We start from the raw sequence: 8,028 nt of genomic DNA on the forward strand, positions 1-8,028 counted from the left end.
ACTTGGTCCTCAGGGTCCTAAATACTGTGGCGTCTGACTACTTCTCACCACTCTCACCATATCTGCCTGGAATACTCATCTCTCTATCACTCATGGTCAACTGTGAGGCCCGTGACAGGAGGAACTGCTTCTGCTTTTATTTTATTTTATTTTTTTTAACGTTTATTTATTTTTGGGACAGAGAGAGACAGAGCATGAATGGGGGAGGGGCAGAGAGAGAGGGAGACACAGAATCGGAAGCAGGCTCCAGGCTCCGAGCCATCAGCCCAGAGCCCGACGCGGGGCTCGAACTCACGAACCGCGAGATCGTGACCTGAGCTGAAGTCAGACGCTTAACCGACTGAGCCACCCAGGCGCCCCGCTTCTGCTTTTATATTAACACAAGGCCCATCACAGAGCAGGCAACAAGTGTTTGGTGAATGAATAAATGAATGAACCGCTATGGCTTTAAGACTTTTGTTTGGGAAAGCTGACAGACTCCTGATCCAAAATACACTTACCAGTGCTCTATCATGGGACCTTGATACTTTAGCATCTTTGGTCACCAAAGGATTCTTCTCAATAATATTCTTGAGAGGCAGTTGGTTAAGTGTCCAACTCTTGATTTCATGATCTCAGGTCATGATCTCACGGTTGTGAGATCAGGCCCCACGTCGGGCTCCACCCCGAGCGTGAAGCCTACTTAGCATTCTCTACCACCCTCTGCCCCTCCCCAACTTGCACATGCGCGCTTCTCTCTAAAAAAAAAAAATAAAGAAATAATGTTTTTGAGCTATGTAAGTAACAAACTAGCACTTATCAAAGAACAGCAGAAGAAAGTATATCTTCCCTGGAACAGTGATGAATCCCACTTATGCAGATTATCTTAAAATGTCCAGAGAATCCTTCCATAGATGATTTCAAAACACTGATGGACAACGTAATTCACTTTTCTCTGTTTCAAAGAACATGAATACACACGGGGACTAGGAATACTCAAAGCATTAATGTAACTTATCATCTCTTTCCTTTCCTCTATTTCTAGTACCAAATGGTAGCATGACTTCCCGAGCGGTGTCCTAAATGGAAACATAGGAGTCATTCCAGATTCCTTTTTCTCATTTATCGTCAACCACCATTTCGTACACGCACACACACAATATCCTAAAGATTCCATTCCCTAAATACCTTGGGGATCCATCCATTATCACTCCATCTTCATTCCCACGACTCATCCTAGCCCTTCACATCTCCTGATGTATTTCCATCTTCTAACAAGACAGATTCGTGTCATTTTCCATGCAGTAGTCAGTGTGACCTTTTCAGAACGCAAATATGTCCACTTAAACTCCTTCACTCGCTTCCCGTTGTCCTAGAGAATAATTTATAGTAATAGCTCACAATTCAACGGACTCACAGTGTGCCAGTGCTTTTGAAAGCTTTTCACTGTATTAATTCACTTAGTCCTCACCACAGCAATAAGGCAACCGAGATCCAGAGAAGGTAAATGATTATCACAGGATCTCATAGCTGATAAGTGATGGGGCCAGATTCAAAGCCAGGCAAGAGTCATTCCAGAATTTGTGCCCCAACCTCTATGTTGTACTGCCTGTCATAAAATAAAGTACCAATTCTTTAGCATGGCAATCAACACTTTTCATTATCTGGACCTTACCAGCACTTTAAGTGTCATTTCCTGCATGTAGATCTTAAAAAGTAGGGTCTTGTCTTATCTCTCTAAACTTTCGTCCATGCAGGTCCCCTGATACCAATACTGGTTTATGCAGCCTACTCACGGATTCCTCCTCGTCACTGAGATTTAGCTCAGATAGCAGCACTTCCCTCCGTATGCTTTCTGAGTACTCCTTCTCCTAGACTAGACTGTGAGTTACATCTACACTCTTTACTGAAATATTAGGAAATGAAATTCTGCAAAGGCACTTGCAATTTAATGACGGGAAGAGACTCATAAACAGACAAGTAGAAGGACGCCTGGGTGGCTCAGCCGCTGAAGTGTCTGACTTGGTCTCAGGTCAGGATCTCGCGGTTCATGAGTTCAAGCCCCGCGTTGGGCTCTGTGCTGACAGCTCAGAGCCTGGAGCCTACTTTGGATTCTGTGTCTCCCTGTCTCTCTGCCCCTTCCCCTGCTTGTGCATGCTCTCTTGCTCTCTTGCACTCTCTCTGTCTCCAATATAAATAAGTAAACATTAAAAGAATTAAAAAATAAAAATAGGGGCGCCTGGGTGGCTCAGTCTGACTTCAGCTCAGGTCATAACCTCGTGGTCTGTGAGTTCGAGCCCCGCATCAGGCTCTGTGCTGACAGCTCTGAGCCTGGGGCCTGCTTCAAATCCTGTGTCTCCCTCTCTCTCTGCCTCTCCCTGCTCGTGCTCTGTCTTTCTCTCTCAAAAATAAATAAATATTTAAAAATATTTTTTAAAAAAAGAAAAGAAAAAGAAACAGACAAATGTAACTGTCTGTGTTTTGCTCAAAGTTGTTTTTTTTTTTTTTTTTTTTTTTTTTTTTTGCTTCTCCCTCCCATTTCAAGGAGATAAACCAGGCTTTTTTCCTCTTCTTTCCCTTGCTTAAGGGGATCCCTCCCCCCCATGGCCAAGACTAAAAGCAGAAGTTGTGCACAGACTTACCTTCCTAGCTTTTGTATTGCCAAAACCCAAGCTCAAGGGAGAGGTTATGCTTAGGAGCACGGATGCAGGTCTCAAGAAGACAGATGAACTTCCTTTTAGGGCACTCAGGAGGGAAAGGGACATATAGCTTAGACAAAAGTAAGTCAGGGGTGTGGCAGGGGTTAGAAGTAGCAGGGGGAACAGCTCAACATTGGATGGTAGCAGCCTAGGAAGGGGCAAAAGTTCAGAGGTATTTTAATGAGTGGGCTGGGCCCTAGACCCAGGGGACCTCATCTCAGCAATGACCCAGTCCCCCAAGCTTTGTCTAGAAGCAGTAGCAGCAGCAAACGTAAAAGGGCCGCCCCCGGTGGAGACAAAATGGTATATCAGAGAGTTGACAGAGAAGTAAAGATCAACAACCAAAAGGGCCTCCCTACTCTTCGGTGTGGCCTAAGACCTCAGAATATTTGTGTCACCCAGCAGGATGCTCAAATATTAACTGAAATTGCATATCTTACTTTCCCGGCAGAATGCTGAATACAAGGCAGCCTAAAGAACACTTTGAAATAGCAGCACTCTCAACAATAACCACCTTATGCCGGTCAGAGTGGCTAAAATGAACAAATCAGGAGACTTTAGATGCTGGCGAGGATGTGGAGAAACGGGAACCCTCTTGCACTGTTGCTGGGAATGCAAACTGGTGCAGCCGCTCTGGAAGACAGTGTGGAGGTTCCTCAGAAAATTAAAAATAGACCTACCCTATGACCCAGCAGTAGCACTGCTAGGAATTTACTCAAGGGATACAGGAGTGCTGATGCATAGGGGCACTTGTACCCCAATGTTTATAGCAGCACTCTCAACCATAGCCAAATTATGGAAAGAACCTAAATGTCCATCAACTGATGAATGGATAAAGACATTGTGGTTTATATACACAATGGAGTACTACGTGGCAATGAGAAAGAATGAAATCTGGCCTTTTGTAGCAACGTGGATGGAACTGGAGAATGTTAGGCTAAGTGAAATAAGCCATACAGAGAAAGACAGATACTATATGGTTTCACTCTTATGTGGATCCTGAGAAACTTAACAGAAACCCATGGGGGAGGGGAAGGAAAAAAAAAAAGAGGTTAGAGTGGAAGAGAGCCAAAGCATAAGAGATTGTTAAAAACTGAGAACAAACTGAGGGTTGATGGGGGGTGGGAGGGAGGGGAAAGTGGGTGATGGGCATTGAGGAGGGCACCTGTTGGGATGAGCACTGGGTGTTGTATGGAAACCAAATTGACAATAAATTTCATATATTGAAAAAAAAAAAAAGAAATGTGAAATTTCTTCCATACTGAAATTGCAGACGAATTTCGCAGTAACTTCGATTATAATAAGGTGTGGTACGTTCTGAGAGGCAAGCACCTAGAAGCACCGAGGACAGGTGCCTAATCTGCTCCGTAGCGGTCCAGTAAGAGTCCTTACAGCAAGTAGTACCTCAACTATCTCATAGATAAGGAGTAGGTGTTTGCCGGCGCAGGGAATATGAGGGAGGGACTCCTCCTCAGCGGAAATTGATTAAGCCAAAGGAGGGAAGTGAGAAAGCGTAACGAATCCAGACCTGTCCGGGCGGTTTGTTTGGGCTGCAGGGTAAGAGGTACACAGGCATGTTTTCCGAGCGATGTTAAAAGAGTCTGGAGTTAATAATACTGGTGGTAATAAAGGGGACTGACAGCAAGTGGCGTCGAGGAAGACTAGTGAAGTAGGAGATCTCAAGGAAAAAAGTATTCAAAAGCCAAGTGCTCCGAAGCCAAAAGGGATGGCGTGGGGGCGGGGGGGAGGGGCGGTTAGTAAGACAAGAACGGCAATGTGCCTCTTGTACTTGGACATAAGAAGCAGTTAGTGACTTTGGTAAAGACAGTCCTATGTATAAATCGCTTTTTATTGGAGCCTAGTTGTATAGGTTCTATAGGTCTTGGACTAAATTGTGGGATAAGTGGATTCACTTCTACTCGGTTAGACCATAAACTCAGTGAGAGGTCAGGGGTCACATGTATTTTGCGCTACGTGACCGGGATGCAGGTATAGTTGGGTGAGCAACGAACTAGAACTTAAGCTCTAAGGAGGCAGGGACTTCAAACGGTTTATGCTGTATCCTCAGTGCCTAGCACAGTGCGTGGCACATAGTAGATGCTCAGTAAATATCTACCGGAATAAACGAAACGGATATGGCAGGACACCAAGGCTCCTGCCTTCCGTTCCAGTGCTCTTCCCACTCTATTACGGCAGCCCATACCCGATGTTCCATACGTTACGGTTACCAGGCAAAGGGCCTATGCATACGCATGATTATCTCTGTTTTCCTCGAGAAGAAAGGGAGGCTCTGAAAGATGCACTATCACGTGCCAGTTAAACAGCGAGGATGTGCCAGAAACAGAATTCAGTTGCAGGTCTTCCTGGCTCCAAACTCTGCGTTCTTTCTCCTATTCCATGCTGCCTGCTGAGGTATTAAGTGATAAAAGATTCAATCTGTGAACCTGCCTAGGGATATGTGCATTTGAAAGTCTCCCCAGCGTCCCCACTGGCAAAGAAAAACAAAACAAGTAAACAAAACGCTTCCACGTCCCAAGTAATGACTTTGGCGGTAAAATCTCAGGCGAAGGGACGGAGACAGGCCAGCGAGGAAAATATTTGTGAGCTGGCACCTGTTGACAGTCTCCTAAATCACACCCCATAGGCACTTGCTGACCTATTCTACAGCCCTGTACACTATCCATCTCACCAGCATAAGGCTTGATTACACAGCGAGAATGGAAGACATAATCCCAAAGAGCGTATCTTCTCGGCGTTGCTTCAGCAGTGACGCTGGGACTGCAGCCACACAGATCTGGGCAAGACACTTCAGAGCTCTCTATGCCCCAAGTTTCTTATCTTATCAAATGAAGGCAATGATACTTGCCACCATAAGGTTTAGGAAATGATGAAATGAGATAGTACATGTAAATGTCTGCAGCACAGTGGGCATAATGACTCAATTGTTACTAGTTGCCTTCCCCTTCTTCCACATCCAGGAGCCACCTCCCAGCAATTCCTTGAAGACACCCTGAAAAACACATGAAAAAGGAACAAGCAAACCCACCCCACCCCCCGCTCCTTTTGTTGAACCCTATTGTTTAAATGATCATTTTTAACATTTCTATTCCCTTTCATTACATTAGCCCTAGTCAGGGCACTTAGGGCACTTGGCTCATTTCACAGATAAAGAAACTAAGATGAAAAGCTCTTAGTCCTTAGTTTATTATTCTCTGTTCATAATAATAATAATAATAATAACAATAATAATTCTATGCAGCTTGCTTAAGTCTTAAACTCTCTAAAACATTTCATATTTTTTTTAATTTTTTTTCAACGTTTTTTATTTATTTTTGGGACAGAGAGAGACAGAGCATGAACGGGGGAGGGGCAGAGAGAGAGGGAGACACAGAATCGGAAACAGGCTCCAGGCTCCGAGCCATCAGCCCAGAGCCCGACGCGGGGCTCGAACTCACAGACCGCGAGATCGTGACCTGGCTGAAGTCGGACGCTTAACCGACTGCGCCACCCAGGCGCCCCGAAAACATTTCATATTTTAATAAAATTTGTATCAAAAACAACTGGTAAATTTCCTGTATTCATGTCCTGGTTTGATATACCCTCTTACATATTAAACAAAGAACACGAATCTGGAGCTATCCAAAGAGAGTGCAGTGTGCAAAAGTGATGGTCAGATTTACTTGTTAACTATTTTTTCAGAAGAAAACAAGCATCAAATGTATAGGATGTTAGTTCATTTCAGACCAAAAGCAGTGAAAATTGGAATTTATATTTTCATAACTGTATGTATGTAACCATAATATCCAAATAAATGAAAACATCACATATAGAGGATACACATGTTCCATAAATTAAATCAAAACATCATATAAAAATATACTAAGTCGTTCCTTTTAGAGGAGCTCTGTGGTTATTTCTGAGCTCAAGAGAGAAAAGTTGCTGCAAAGTAGTGAATTCTCATCTATAGGGAAAAAAAAAACCCACATAAATAATAATTTCAGAAAACCTCTTAACTCTACAATGCAATTATCCTTACCATTTCCAAAGGACCAGGTTTGCTTACAGGCAATATGATTTTTGTAGGAGATAAAGGCCAATAAGGAAATAACTACAAATTAACTAAAAGCAAAAATGTTATCATACTGATTATGCAGCACCTATTTGCTTCATGCGAAAAATGCAGCATTTCCTCAAATCAATATATATCAAGTCAAATTATTTTTGCCATGAAAAGATTTATGAGCCCAGTTTTTTTTATCTAAAAATTATTTATTTATTTAAAAAGAACTAATTAGTTAAAGTAAGTTACCTCTCATCCCCACACACCCTCTCCCAAACTTAAGTTCCAGACTTACTGTGAATGAATAATGTGTCCAGTTATAATCACATTCTTCTGAAATACCACTGAAATCTGTCTCAATGAATAGCTTCTTAGCTTAATGGGTTTTAAATGACCTTAGAACTGAAGTCTTTATGTAGGAGGAGCTCTGGTTTATCTACCAAATGTACTGTCATGAGAAAATTTGCATTCAAAGCAGATCAGCATTCAAGGTTACATGTGTCAAAAGATTCGGAGGAAATCACGAAATTCATCAGAGTGATTTTTTTCCCCCTTTTTAATTAGTTCCTGCTATGGCATTTCAGGATGCCAATGTTATTTTACTATGTGACTCACCACATTGGGAATTAAAAGATAATCCAAAGGTAATTATGTGACTGCCAGGTCTACGCTGTTTCCTCAGCGTATACTATCCAAAGTACTTCACCGTTTTGAGTTTCAAATACCTCAAGCATGAAAAGAGTCATAAACGGACAAAGAGTCTGGAAACCTGTTTCCTACTCTAGGCTCTCTCCCTCCCACAATCAGCTAGGTGACCCTGGGCAATTTCCTTAAATTCCTTAGGTCTCAATTTCAAACAATGTATTAAATGGAACCTCAGAGGTCATCTAGTCTAACCTTCAAATGCAAGCAAAAACTGCCTTAAATGTAAAATTAGCAGTTAGAGCAAATGAGGTCTGACATCCTTGGTGTTGGCATTAAAATTCAGTCATCCTCATGTATATGGGTGTTTCCCATTGAAAGCTTATCAAACATTTCCTTACATAACCAAACAGGATTTTCTTTCAGCCCAGATAAAATTAAGTAAAAAAACTCAGATCGCCACCAAATTGCCCCTCAACCTTCAAGTCTCCACGGAGTAATTTCCATGTCCGGGAACCATGCAAAGCTATAAGAAGCTGGAACAGTTTTGATGCTTTTCTAAACCATATGACAGGATGTCAGGCATTTATTCCAAAATACAAGTAAATTGAAACTGAATCCAGTCCATATATCACCTGATATTACACT

The 8,028-nt window shown here is 42.5% G+C and overlaps 1 protein-coding gene across 4 annotated transcripts in view; it reads right to left on the minus strand.

Annotated features, from left to right (window-relative positions):
* Positions 1 to 7,188, minus strand: part of IL13RA2 (interleukin 13 receptor subunit alpha 2) — a 39,262-nt gene extending 32,074 nt beyond the window's left edge. For 3 of the 4 annotated variants that reach the window (XM_045050946.1, XM_019824194.3, XM_019824192.3), the window contains exon 1: positions 7,034 to 7,188. The gene's annotated coding sequence lies outside the window, so the exon portion shown is untranslated. The remainder of the gene's footprint in view (positions 1 to 7,033) is intronic. The other variant, XM_045050945.1, reaches the window with a different exon arrangement.
* Positions 7,189 to 8,028: the final 840 nt, after the last annotated feature.

The sequence above is a fragment of the Felis catus genome, chromosome X, assembly GCF_018350175.1.
Source record: "Felis catus isolate Fca126 chromosome X, F.catus_Fca126_mat1.0, whole genome shotgun sequence".
Lineage (NCBI taxonomy): Eukaryota > Metazoa > Chordata > Mammalia > Carnivora > Felidae > Felis > Felis catus.